This window comes from Camelus bactrianus, chromosome 21 (assembly GCF_048773025.1).
Source record: "Camelus bactrianus isolate YW-2024 breed Bactrian camel chromosome 21, ASM4877302v1, whole genome shotgun sequence".
Taxonomy (NCBI): Eukaryota; Metazoa; Chordata; class Mammalia; order Artiodactyla; family Camelidae; genus Camelus; species Camelus bactrianus.
In genome coordinates this window covers 25,281,241-25,295,328 of record NC_133559.1, presented here as the reverse complement: position 1 = coordinate 25,295,328, position 14,088 = coordinate 25,281,241, and the positions used below count along the sequence as shown (strand labels likewise).

Genomic DNA, 14,088 nt, shown 5'->3' with positions numbered 1-14,088 from the left:
AAATGAAACAGAATTAAGAAACAGCGGGCAAATATATCAAGTAGACATTTTTAGGAGACCGGTAAGACCCAATCAAGAAGAAGGACCTAGGAAGGAGGTCAGAGCAACTGATAAATCTGAAAGTCATTTGTGCAACATGACAGAGGAAGCCAGAACAACACCTAATTCTCCAACAGAAAAGACAGGAGAAGTGAAAACTGACAACTAAACTCTGGGGGATGCCCTCAAGAAAGACATGGAGCAGTAGAAAAGAAATCAGGGAAGAAACAGAGAAAGATACAAAAAGAACCAAGATGTTTCAAAACGGGGGACACAACACAGGAGACAACAATGTGGAATTAGAAGCAGGGACTCTGCTTCTGACTGCTTATGTGCTTTACGTTATCATGTATTTTAATCTCAATATAATCTTTAACGTAGGTACTACTATTTCATTCCCCCAATATTGTCTTTGGTCACCATGTCTTCCTTATGCTCCTTCCCGTCTCCAGAAGGCCGTTTCTCCCCTGTTCTTTCTTTGTCTGGCTAATCTGACTCACGCTTCAAAGAAGAGTCAATGCAGCAGCAGTAATAATGACAACAGTTTTGACTTAATGGGTGGCTGTTATGTACCTACTACACATGGCGCTGCTAAGTCCTTTACATTTTCTTATTCAATCTTTACAACCTTGGAAGATAGGTACTAAGCCATTTTGCAAGTGAGAAAAATTTAGCTTGGGGGGGGGGGATTTAATTTGCCCCAGATCGTATAATTCTCCAACTGCAGAACTGGGTGGGATTCAAAACCGTAACTGCTGGATTCCACAGCCTCACCTGTGATCACCAGATCGCCCCGACCTGCCTCCTCTGCTAAGGTTTCTTTGACCACCGTCTCTCATCTCACCTGCCTCTGTGGCCCACTGCCCCTGCACCCAGCCACACTACCACACTCAGTGAGTCGTACTGTCTGCCTCTTACACTAAGCAGAAGCTTCTTGAAGACAGGGACTACACAGTATTTTCTCTTTGAACTCCCCCAATCTAGTGGGGAGTATCTGGAGCATCACAGGCATGTATCAGTACAGAAAGCAAATGGATCCGTTAGCACCACAACCAGTTACGCTGAGTAATACGATACAGTTCTCTAACCTTAGAGAATCAAGAGGAAAATATGTGCTAGAAGGATGCCAATGAGCTTCATACCTTGTACTCAACAATATAACTACAACAATTGCTCTAAGTGGGGATGGGGGTCCCCTAGACTCCTGAGGGTACTCAAAAACAACTTCAACTATTTCAATAAATGAAATAAAAAATTGTATGTTTATCATATAAGCAAGCAATACAGGCTCACTAAAACAATGTTATTTTGTTTTTGGCTGAGACTTATCAACTCAGTGAGAAATCAGTTATCTTACACTGATTAAAAGGTAAAAAAATAATAATTAAAAAAAAAAAAACCTCAATAAACCAAGCCCGACAGACAAATAAATGCTGTTAAACAGGCCAAAAGTGAAGGGGGAAAAAAAAAAAAAAGCAAGCCTGGGTACCCTGTAGAAGAATAAAAAAACTTACAGGAGTCCTTGGTGATGAGATTAGAAACCACTAACCCAGCCTAGAGAGTAAAGCCTGACTTCAACAGCTGAAGCACAGGTACTGAGTTTGCACAATTACACGGCCATAGATTCATCGACATGTCAGAGGTGAGCCAAAGAAAACGCTATCCTTTCATTAAAAAAAAAGAAGTCTTTATCTTTCAGTCCATACTAATATCTTTGGCCTCAATTTCCTCCACTTAGCAGGAAGAGAGAACCATAACACAGCGGGGAAGTACAAGATTTGGAATCAGAACACCAAGAGATAAGTTTATCTCTGCTCCATCATATTGCATCCCTGGGTAAATCCTCCAACCCCTGAATCTCTTTCTTCATACAGAAAATTAAAGACACTATGGCACAGAGTTACCACAAAAAAAGAAAAGAAAAGAAAGATAATACACACTAGGGTGCAAAACATTTTATTATTAACAGCCAGGTTTAAAAAATTAACTAAGTGACCTGGCCCCTACACATCTACCTCCCGTATGCTAAACAACCCCGTCAAACAGAAAGTCGTGTCATCCCTCAAATGCTACCTGTGTTTGCTCTTCCGACGTGCCAGCTGAGGGTAAATAAAGTGCCACGGTTATGTACTTCCGCAAGTGCAGCTCAAACACCACGTGGCTTCCAGGAAAATATTAACAAATGTTTACTGTTGTCATACACACAGATGTTAGAAAGGATAACTGTTACTTAAAATACTTCACCTCAACCTTGACCAAACCCTCAGATCGTGTAAACCATCAGATTGGGAGATGATGCCTGGATGGAGCTTCTCCTGCCATGCGTGTCAGCTAACAGCACACGGCTGTCATGGCAGAAAATGGAGGGAAATTATAGTAACGCTCAGTTCAACCGCTCCTTCTCTGCAGAGGGATCACTTTGGCCTCTGTGTGAAGAGCAGACCTTAACGAAGTCAAGAGCGTAAGCAAGGGGCTGCACTCCTGCGATCATCCCTGTGAGATGAAGGAGAGCTGAACTTTCTGACCACTCATCTAACCCAGGACTGTCAATCCACCCCCTTACCAATCTAGACACTAGCAAGGCGAGTTACTTTAGCTGCTCAAAGTCAAAAATTCAAGCTGTAATTAATGCTAAATGGCTTCTAGGTGCTGACGTGGATCAATGCCCTTATACGTGAGGTGTGCCATGGTGTTTTCTTGCCCTCCCATTAAGACAGGAGAGGGGAGTTATTATCCTCATTTCCTATTACTTCTGGGTCCTGTTCCTCCGTCCCTTCCTTAAACACCTCCGCCAGGTTATTACCCCTGCTACTTCTCCTTGTTGTAAGTACGCACTGTCTTCCTGCCACTCCCCGCGTTCACTAAGGATGTGAACCCCACTCACTCCCCCTCTTCCCCCACCACTAATTCTTCCATACTTCTTTCACTTCCATCTTTCACATCCAGGTACACAGACCCATCGAAAACTCTGGCCTCCAAGCTCCTTGACTTTTTCCTGACTCCAACAAGCTGTCCTTATGCCCCAGTCACATCTTCCCCTAGAACTTAATGTCACAAATAACTGCACCACGTCCATAATTCTGATTTCCCGCAGCTAACCCCCTGATTACCACCAGTTCACTTACTGTGGTATCTCCACACCAATTACTATGACATCTCCACACCAGTTCTTTAATATCCTTCTCTCCTTACCAGGCCCAGACTTACCCGGGCTCCGGACTCCTAACCAAAGGCCTACCTGATACCTTTATGTAGGTAGATGTCTTACAGGCATCTCAAACTTCACATGACCAAAACTCAACTACTGATGTTTCCTCCAACTCCATTCTTCTGTCTTTCCCAACTCAGTTAATGGGACTAGCAGTCAGACTGCCCAGATTAAAAGACCAAAAAACCTAGGAGTTATATTTGATTCTTTACTTTCCCTTAACCAATCCAACAGCAAGTTCATTTTACTCTGCCTTCAAAATACATATCCAATTCTAACGTCTTCTTAACACATGTACCACCTTCACTGCAGTCTCAGCTACCGTCACCTCTCACTGTTGCAGCTTGACTATTCTTTCTTCATTTCTCCATCCTGGTCTACTTTTTCAGAGCCCAGGTTAATCCTTTTGAAGGTCTTTGCTCTTTCCTGTATCTGGACCCAGATACCCTCAAGGACTTCCCCTTCACCTCATGCAGGTTCTCTGCTCAAACATCCCCTTCCCAGGGACTCCTGAGTCTACCCCAAGTGACATAAACACTCTCACACCCTGTTACTCTCTCATCCCTCACCCTGCTCTGTCTTTCTTCAGAGCACTAATTACCCAATACACTGTGCTGTTGACTGCTCTCTACCCCACAAGACTGTAACCCCCATGAAACATAGAATTTTGTCTCATTCACCATTTTACCCAAGAATCTAGAACTGTGCCTGGAACAGTCTGTGCTTAATACACATTTGCTGAATGAATGAATAGCTATCAAGCATTTTCACTCACATTAAGGAAATAAAACAACTGCCCTCCATGTGTTCACGAAACAATCAAGAGGGTATTATGAGAGCTGGAACTGATGTTTACTTTTATTTCTAGCTTTACCTGTTAACACTAAAAGATAAACACAGAACCTAGTTTGGGGTTTAAGTTGTATGGCTGTACATAGAAATGATCTGTTCTAGAGTTTTAAGACTTTTTCATCCACATCCGTCATTCCAGACCCAATGGGCTAAGAGGCTTTGAAAGACAACTTGCTAACAATTTCATGCCCTTTACTACACTAGAAAATCTCTCAAACTTGAGAGACTGTTTTCCTGAAACAATTCAAATAATTAAAATAAACATTATTAGAATGGTCAGTAAGTTCCCTTTAATTAATAAGTACTTACCATTTGCTATACTTTCTGATAAGACCTCTGTGTACGTTACCTTCTTTACATCAAACAGCAGCCCTGTTAGGTAAATAATTCTGTCCCCATTTTCAAACAGAAAAACGCAATGACAGCCAGAAGCACAATTATAGATGGCAGTAAAGAAAACTTTAAAAGTAGGAATCAACTTTAAAAAAGAGAGAGAGCAAAACCAGGTCTTTCCATGTAGAGCCAAAGGGCTTACGTTTCTTATGACTCCCCAGTGTATCATTGTATTAAAGCAGACCTTAACCTTGGCTGAAGTTCATGCTTTAATGACCCTGGCACATCTTTTAAAAGGCTACAGTAGCGGGGAGGGTATAGCTCAAGTGGTAAAGCGCATGCTTAGCATGCATGAGGTCTGGGTTCAATCCCCAGTACCTCCTCCAAAAACAAATAAATAAACCTAATTACCTCCCCACCCCCTAAAACAAAGGCCACAGTAGTTTAAACACAGAAGGCATGGAAGAAAAATTTTAATTTGCATTGAAAAAAACTTTTCAGTTCTGACACTTAGAAAGTATGTGCCAATTATCTGAAAATTCACATTTACTGAGCATCTCTTTCTATAATGATGTTAGATATAAATAATACAGAGGTCTACAGGTCTACCCCATTACATTGTTCACACACAATGTTTCTAGAGAAGGCATAACTCATAAAAAAGAATAAAATAATGCCATTTGCAGCAATATGGGTGGACCTGAAGAAGTGGGCCAGAAAGAGAAAGAAAAATACATATAACATCATTTATACGAAGACTCTAAAAAAAAAAAAAAGGACACAAATGGACTAATTATTATTTTGATTTGAATATGTGAATATGTGTGAGTACATCCGAATGTCCTTTATGATTGGATTATCGCATTCTGTTGATTCTTACTTTGTAGTTGGCTTATTCCTTTGATAACTATGTAAGTTTAAAAAGCTAAAGATATAATCTGTTCTTAGAAACAATAATTAGTACATATACAAAAACTAAAAAAAAAGTGCAGTATACTGTATATATGTATTTACATGCAATATAATGTATATGTGCAGTTGAACTATAATAATTCTATATAATAAAATTGGAAAAAAAATTGAGAGAAGGCATACTAACCATTTAGAACAAGTCCTCATGAGGTGACATTAGAGCCAGACTTCAAAGAAGGACAAGTTTGCTAGGTATCAAAACAGAATCAGGGGAAGAGCACTCTAAAACACATGCACAAGTACAGACCTTGGTGACAGATCCACTGTTTCAAACATTCCATTGAGGTCTACTACCCGCCAGGCCCTGGGTTACAAAGATGACAAAACAATCTGTGCCCCGGGGGAGTGAACATCTCGTGGGCAAAACATATAAAAACATGATTGTAACATATAAAAACATGATTATAGCATATATAAACAAAATTATAACACCAAGAAGTATTACAGAACAGTAACTGAGATACGTAAGAGTATGAAGGGACTACAGGCCTGGTGCCCAACAGAGTTAAGGTGCAATTAGGAAAGGTTTCCTCAAGTAGGTAAAAATCTAGGTTAAACCTTGAAGGAAGGGAAGGAACAAGGCTGGAGCACAGGGCACACCGAAGGGCAGGGACAAAAGGCCAAGGGCCCTCAAGGGCAATTCGAAGGAGTCTGGAACTTAACACACAAACGAGGACTTGATAGAGGTTTTTAAACAAGAGGGTGACTTGATATTTGTCTGACTTGGCATCTTCCTTTTAGTAAGAGAACTCAGGCAACAATGTGGAGGATGTGCTAGATAAAGGATGTGGCAGTGATGGGGCCCTGGGCAGGCCATCCCAAAATATGCCTCAATGGTATACTGATTATTTTGAAGCAGGATATAAACCTCCCACATAAAAGGTGCCCTCCCTGTACCGGGAGGGAGAAAGACATCCTTATCACCAGAGGTGGGAATTCAGGGCCCAGAAGCCTATCTAAGGAAACCCTTGCCACCTCTTTACTAACTCGACACCCAAGCCCAAACGTTGCTAAAGTTGTCTTCTAATTAAGCACACAAACCTAAGTTTCTTTGTCCTGTCAGTTCCTCTCGAACTTATTGATGGTCTAAAATGTGTAAAAGCTGCTGACTTTAGCCACTTACTAGCTCCATTTCTATGAGACCTCCATGCACACAAAATAAATAAAATGTTTTCTTTTTCTCCTGTTACTCTGCCTTTCGTCAATTTTATTATTAGTCCAGCCACAAGAACTCAAGAAGGGCAGAGAAGGAAATTTCACCCCCCACCCCGGACCACAGGGAGAACAATGAGCTCACACAAAAATTGACAAAGGCCTAAAGAAAAGCTCCAATGACATGTGTCTATTAAATGAACAAATGATTTCATGAAGAGACTGGGGAGATCAGATATATTTACAAACATTAAGTGGAAGCATCTATGAGATATCCAGGTGGCTACATCCGGAAGGCAGTTGGAAATACAGATCCCATGTGAGTTTCCTAACTAAGTCTGTCAGTGTGCCATTAAGGTAAGAAGAGAAAGGAGTAAAGTTCAATATGACGTGCCTGTGGGTCAGCCAGGTGATGAGGGCCCACAGACAGACGACTACTATACAAGTCTGGACTGAAGAGAGAGATCTGGGACTCATCAGAGTACAGGCAGCAGCTAAGGCCAAGAGCAGGAAAAAATACCTCAGGGAGACTGTAAATCAAGAAAAGAGATTACCTAGGAAATAATCAAGCTAACGTTTACCTAGTACTTACTTGGGCTCATTTAATCTTCACAACAACCTATGCAGCAGACACTATTATCTCATTTTATAGGTGTTTTAGTGACTTTTCCCAACATTACAAGGCAATTACAAAATGTTTTTTTTTTTTTTTTTAATGCATGGCCTAAGAGAGATCAGAGGAGAACCAGGAGCAAGTAATGTTCCAAATCAAGTTAGAGGATTCAAGAGGTAACCCATGGTCAGTATCACAGAAAATTCAGACAGGACCAAAATTAGAGGAGGAGGAAAAAGAGGGTGAGACATGGAATATTTCACAATATGGAGACATTAATATCTTCAATTTACTTGCACAGCTAAATTTCAGGAAGAAAGACAAAGAAATATATTGGACTGGGTTGCAAAATGAGTTAAGGAAGTGAAAAATCATGATCATAAGACCAGTCTCCCAAGAGGTCCAGCAAAAAAGGACCCAAGCACTAACATTTACCAAATGAGTAACATTTACAGTGCCGGGATCCAGGGTCGGTGCATCACATACCTCATTTATCATTTCCATTTTAACAGATCCAAGAGATTGGGAAATACTATGAAACGTGTTCAAGGTCACAGCCAGTAAGTAGCAGTGCAAACATTTACACCCAAGGTGACATAAAGCTGACTAGCTAGTTATTTTAAAAAACACAGAACGTTGAACAGTTACTTCTTAAGAATCCAATCCAAACCATTGGTTTTGAAATGTTCAGTGTAGTAGTACTGCCTTAAGAAATTTGCCTTAAGAAAGCAAAAGAAAAAAAAAAAAAATTGGATCGAGAAACAAATGAACCATGTTGGAAAGAAGTGTCCACTTTAGCCTGCCTGCAGTGTTCCTATTAATAAAGCTTTCAAAAGAACCTATTAATCTGTAAAACAAGGAGACACTGAACCTCTACTCTAGGTGAAGAACTTTGCTATAACACTCCCAGGTTCAGCTGTTTGTGGGGGAGTGGAGAGAACAATTGTAGATACATTTAACAGTCCAAAACATAAACTTTCTCCCTCTTCCTTTCAAAGGTTTGTCATAGTGAAACCCTGCTATCAAATAACTAGGTCATTAAGACAATTAGCAAAACTAAAAGAATACAAATTCTCATTTCCATCTGTATGGTCAGTATAATCATTTATCCCATGTAATAAATTCCGAAAATAAATTTCATTAACGGTCCTGTGTTAAAACCTTTTTCTACTTCCTTCCCAAAGGAAACAGGTAATCTTCCTTATAACAGTTTCCATTCAAAAGTTCCCTCCTCTGTCGAACTCACTCACTCATTCTTTCGTTGTGCCAGGTGCTGGACCAGAATCTGAGAATTAAGATCTAAATAAGATGGACTAGACCAGCCTTCATGAAATGTCCATGCTAATAGAGCAAACAAAGCATCTAAGTAACGAATGCAGCTAATCAAACTGATGATTAACTGGAGTTGAGGGGAAAAAAGAGCGAATTAGAGGTGGAGGAAACCTCTAAAGACCAGGAGATAAGACAGTAAAGAGAACAAAAATAAAATCAGTGTGGCTTGAGCCCAGGGAGCCAAGAGAACAGTGGCCCAAACTGAACTGGAGATAAGAATGGCAGCAGTGTTCTGATCTTTATGTGAAATCTTTGAAAGTTCTCAGCACAGTGGTGCAATGAGACACATGCATTTTTAAATGATTACTCCTGAATGTATCAGAGCTCTCCTCAAAATCCTCTCATGCCTAAACAACACACAAACTTCCCTAACAAGCCATTAATCGATATCGCCCAACTTAAAGCGAAGAAAAAAAGAATGTTTCAAGTTGAATCCTACTCAAGGGAAAGGCAAGTACTCTGGAAAAACAAACAAACAAAAAAAGTAGTTTAAACAGACAGCAGACACAAATGTTAAATGACCAATAAACTTTATAAATATGGAGAATAGAGTTTATAGTTGTTCCTCACTTAAAAATAACGTCTAAATATATATATATATATATATATATATAATGTAAACTGCACGTCTATTAACATTTAAGAACTACAGAAACTTAATTACATCCTAATATTTCAAAATAAGAGCTTGATTAAAGGCTTTGGTACTAAGATGTCGATGTCTTGAAGTACCACCTATCACTTCATAATTTTTTTCCTAAAATCAATTAGAAGCTGACTTCCTGGGTGCATTTTCGGTTTCGCTTTTTAGGAATAAAATATCTTCTAATTCTTAAGTTTCTTTACTACTAGCTTGAGAGATGTCACAGGATTTAGGAGACACGAAACAAACCTCCAAGGTTTAAAAGGTTGCCGGCCACCGGGTACCGGAACGTAACTTTCCCGCCTGCCCCATCCCCCAAACTGCCCTAGACTCGCGCAGCCTCCCCCTCCCCCGGCTCCAGGCCGCCTCCTCGGCCCCTACGCCCGGGACCAGGCCAGGCCCGCCGGGCCGGATTTGCAGCCGCCACTTCTCTCCCCTTCCTCCGCGGCAGAGGCGGATGGACGCAGGCGGGAAAGGAGGAGAGGACAGGGGAGCATGGACATTACCTGGGGCCCGAGCCCGGCAGCTGGGGCCTCAGCAAGGAGGGCAACGCCGACAAGCCGTCACAGCGCGGCTGGCGGGAAGGTCAGCTCCCGGCCGCTCTCCGGACTCCCCACGCCAGCAACGCAGCCAGCCCCACTGCAGACGAAGATAAAGCGCCCGACTTCCCGGCCCCTCCGACCCCGCCCCGCAGCCCGCTACGCAGCGTCATGCGAGCGGCCAGCGCCGGCTCAGGATTTCATTGGTGGTCCCGGAGGCCGCCAGGCTCCGCCCACCGCCCCCTGCCGCCCCGCCCCTTCCCGGAGCGCGGGTCCCAGGGTTAGAACCATCAGATCGCGTGGCCCCCTGCGAGGGAAGCTTCGCGTTAGCACTTCTTGACACCTCCGGCAGCTCTCGTTCCATTTCTGCCCCAGCGATCCAATATGCGGCAGAAATGGGACCGACACAACTTGCCGCTGGTCCGAAAAAAGGCACCCTGCATTGTCGCACAGTACTGGCGAGTCTGGTGCCTCTTCTGGAGACTTGCGGAATCCACCTTTGGACCGTGGATCATTGCAGTTTGAACCAATCCTCTAGGAAAACTAGAAGCACTAGCCAGAAGCATTTGTCATGGGATGCTTTAATGCTTTGTAAACTCCTGTGTCCTTCGGCGAATTAGATAAGGAGACCATAAGATAAGTGAAATAACAGGGCAATTAACTAAAATAAAACTTCACAAGCAAGGAAAAAATAATGACGCAGAGACTTAGGACACATTAGATACAACAGTTAGACTGTATCTGTTTAGATCGCGTAGATTTTATGAGGGCAAAGATGCAGGTAAACTTAGAGTAGAAGTAGGCGAAAGCAATGAGCAGTAGACTAAAGGCCCCCATTCATAGCCTGCAAAGCAGTGCAAGCCAACCTGGCCTGCGTCATCACTCCAACCCTACAGCAAACAGGTTGAAATGGCCACCTGTGACCCAGAATGGATCAAGTTTACCCAACTGACTACTCTCTGTGGACCTTTGAACAAGGAGGATTTGTATACATCCCCTGGCTGCCCAGGGTAGCCAGCACTGCTCACCCCCAAAGCAGAATCTGCCTCAGCATTCAGTCAACTCAGGACTGGAAGTCATAGGCAGACCCAATCAGTTTGCCTCTTCTTCAATTGTGATTACTAATTCTGCCAACTAGATGACAATAGGATCTGGTAGATCCCAATGACTCTTGTCCTTCACCTCTCCCCTCCCACTAGCAATAAGAACACAGGGACTCATTTCTTTGAGACTTTGTTGGCCACTATATATATATACATACCAAAAACATTCTTGTCTTTTCCTTTGTTTCATTTACTCATTCAAAACATACTGTGTTTTGTGTTCTTGGTGCTGAGGATAAAGGAGTGAATATAACAGAAGAAGCCCGGCACTTAGATGCTTATGTTTCTAATGGAAAAGACAAATTAAAAAAAAAAAAGATAATCGCAGATGGTGATAAAGTGTTAAGAAAACAAAACAGAATGGTCAAGGAAGGACTTTTTGAGAAGATGATCTGAACTAAGACTTAAATGAGGAGGAGACAGCTATGCCAATTATGGGGAAGAGGAGCATTCTAGACAGAGGACTATGGGTGTGAAAGTGCTGATGCTGAACAACTTTGGCTTGTTTGAGGAACAGAAGACCAGGATGCTTGAAGCATCTTATTTGGGGGTGGGTATGAAATTGAGGTTCGCATGTTAAGCAGAAGAATAATCATGTTGTTAAGTTTGGATTTTTTGGTTGTTAAGTTTTGTCTTTTTTTTTAAGTCAATTTATTTTGTGGAGAATGACTTGGAGGGGGCTAGAAATGGAACACAGAGAAGCCAGAGAATGATTGGAAGCTATTGGACAGGTCTATGGGATCTGTGATGGTGACCTGAGTTGGAGTGGTTGCTATAGAAATTGAAGGATCTCAGGATATTTTCCTGAGGTGCAGGTGTGAAGAAAGGTAGTAAATAAGGTGACTCCCAGGTGGTTTTTTTAAAGCAAGTGGGATGGTGGCAATCCCATTTAGTTCAAAGAGGGAGGAGAAGACCGTTTAACATGACTAGGGGGACCTTGAAAGCCTCTGCCCAAACTCCAAGCCTCTCCTACCATGCCACTCAATCCTTAGGACCAAGCCGTGATTAAATGTGAATGTTGACTTCATCACATTCCAAAAACCATGTGTACAGAACTTGTGTTAGTTGCTAGGGATATAAATATGAATAAGAACAACTGTCTATTGGGGAGATTAATAAGAACTCAATCATTTCAAGACAATAGGACAAGTGTTATAATAAAAAGAGGTAACAAAAGTGCCTACCTTATAGGGTCATTGTAAGGTTGAAATGAGGTAATGCCTGCTAAGCTCCAAGTACAAACACTGGCATACGGAAGTGCTCAATAAATATTAGTAGTCATTTTACACTTTGTTACACTGACATTTATCATTGTTGTCGATGTTGTTATCTTCTAGATGCAGTGGGAGCAGATGGAATGATGTCACAGCCCACTATTCTAGGACAAGAAAGGTTGGATTGGAGGAAGTTTAACTGATTCCAGCTTTCTGAAACAGTAGGCAGAGGAGTTTAGTAGGCAGGCAAGGAAGGAGGGACAGCCCAAGCAAGAGAAAAACAAGGTCAAAGGCCAACAAGACGAGAGGGAGTCAGAACTATCTAGGAGACAGGAAGGTAGATGAGTATGGTTGAACTGTAGGTTTCATACTGAGAAGCAGCAAGAGATAAAGTTGGTGTCAGGGCTCAAGAAGTTTGTAGACCACGGTGAGAGAGTCTAACTCAGACTCCCAAGGACAGTGGGGAGTCAGTGAAGTTAAGTAAGGAAGAGTCATGAATTAGGAGACTGTACTAAATGAAATGCAACTAGAGGTCAAGAAATCAACAAAAAGGGCATTTCAGCAATATACGTGAGAAAGAACTGCCTAAACTAGGGCAGTAGCGAGTGGGATGGAAGGAAGGGGGCATATGTGAGAGAGATTTAAAGAGATGATTGATAGAATTAGAGAGTGTCTGGATGTGATGGTTGAGGATGTATCTAGTATTTCGGGCTCAGCAGGCTGAGTGGCTGGAGTTAATGGGGACTGAAGTAAGAACATGTATCCTGGAGGAGGAAGAATAAGCTTTACTCGGGTTAATATCTAAGCTGAACTCCACCTTCAACTGAGACCTAAAGGAACCAAACAAGAAGCAATCAAATTGTGTTTAGTTTTATAAGGAGCCAGAAAGGGAAACTGAATAGACCCCAAATCAAGTTTTAAAATACAAACTTCTCAGTTCTTCAAAGGGTCATATGTCCCTTAGTAATACCAAAAAAGCAATAAATCTTTATCCCACTTCAAGTAGGCATAATTCCTCCACTGGTACTCAGGCATAGCAAAAATAGACTCATCTGGAGTTTAGGTTTTGTGACTAAGCACAATGAGGCAAGAGTATAAATCAAGACAACCTTGATTGGTATGTCCCCGAAAACTCTGGGAGAGCTGGACTCCTCTCTTGTTTATATATTCAGAAGCACCTAGCACAGTATGTAAGAGCTACCTGATAAATACATCTTATGAGTTAATGAGGCCAGCTGAAACATAAGATTGTGGGGAGATCCCAAGCTAAAAAGAGGTCAGACACAACTTCATTCCTTCTCTTAGTGATTCAGTTATCTTGCATGCTGTCATCACTTGTTTTTCTACAAATAGATTTCTTCACATACAAGGGAGAGCACCGTCTATCCCTGTTAAGTAGACTGCAGCTTGCCCCCATAGATTGTCTCCAGCTCAAAGTACATTTTAGGCACTGCCATAGATGTAATCATTGTTCAGGTAATATACATACATGAGAAAACACCCTCAAGAGTTCCTAAATCACTAGATGATTTTTGTAAATCTCACTGGAGTTAAGTTGGTATAAATCTAAAGAAGATTCTGATCAGTGAAGACAATATGGTAAGCTCTAGAGAAACCGCTAAAAAAAGAACTCCAAAAAATATAGTGAAAAAAATCATTAAAAGAATTTAAGTGTTACACTAGGAAATAGTTTCTTAATGGAAAAAAAAAAGTAGAGTAAGAAGAGAAGAAAACCAAAACAAAATGACATAGAGAACAAAATTTTAAATGGCAGACAGATTTGACTATATCAATAAAAATAACATTAAGTATGAATGACTTGAACAATCAGACTACATTAATAAGTAATATCCAGCTATATGGTATCTATAGAAGCACAGTTTAGATTCAAAGACACACATAGGTTGAAATTAAAAGAATGGAAAAGGATGTATCAAGCAAAAAGCAACCGTAAGAAAGCTGGAGTGACTGTATTAATATCAGACAAAACAGACTTTAAGGCAAAAATGTTTAAGAGCTATAATCATTTTGCAAAACAGTCTAGCAGTTAAACACAGAATTACCATACGACCCAGCAATTCCACTGCT

The 14,088-nt window shown here is 41.3% G+C and overlaps 1 protein-coding gene across 1 annotated transcript in view; it reads right to left on the bottom strand.

Annotated features, from left to right (window-relative positions):
* SOAT1 (sterol O-acyltransferase 1) overlaps positions 1-9,838 on the bottom strand; it is a 60,488-nt gene extending 50,650 nt beyond the window's left edge. The window contains exon 1 of the mRNA XM_074349872.1: positions 9,651-9,838. The gene's annotated coding sequence lies outside the window, so the exon portion shown is untranslated. The remainder of the gene's footprint in view (positions 1-9,650) is intronic.
* Positions 9,839-14,088: the final 4,250 nt, after the last annotated feature.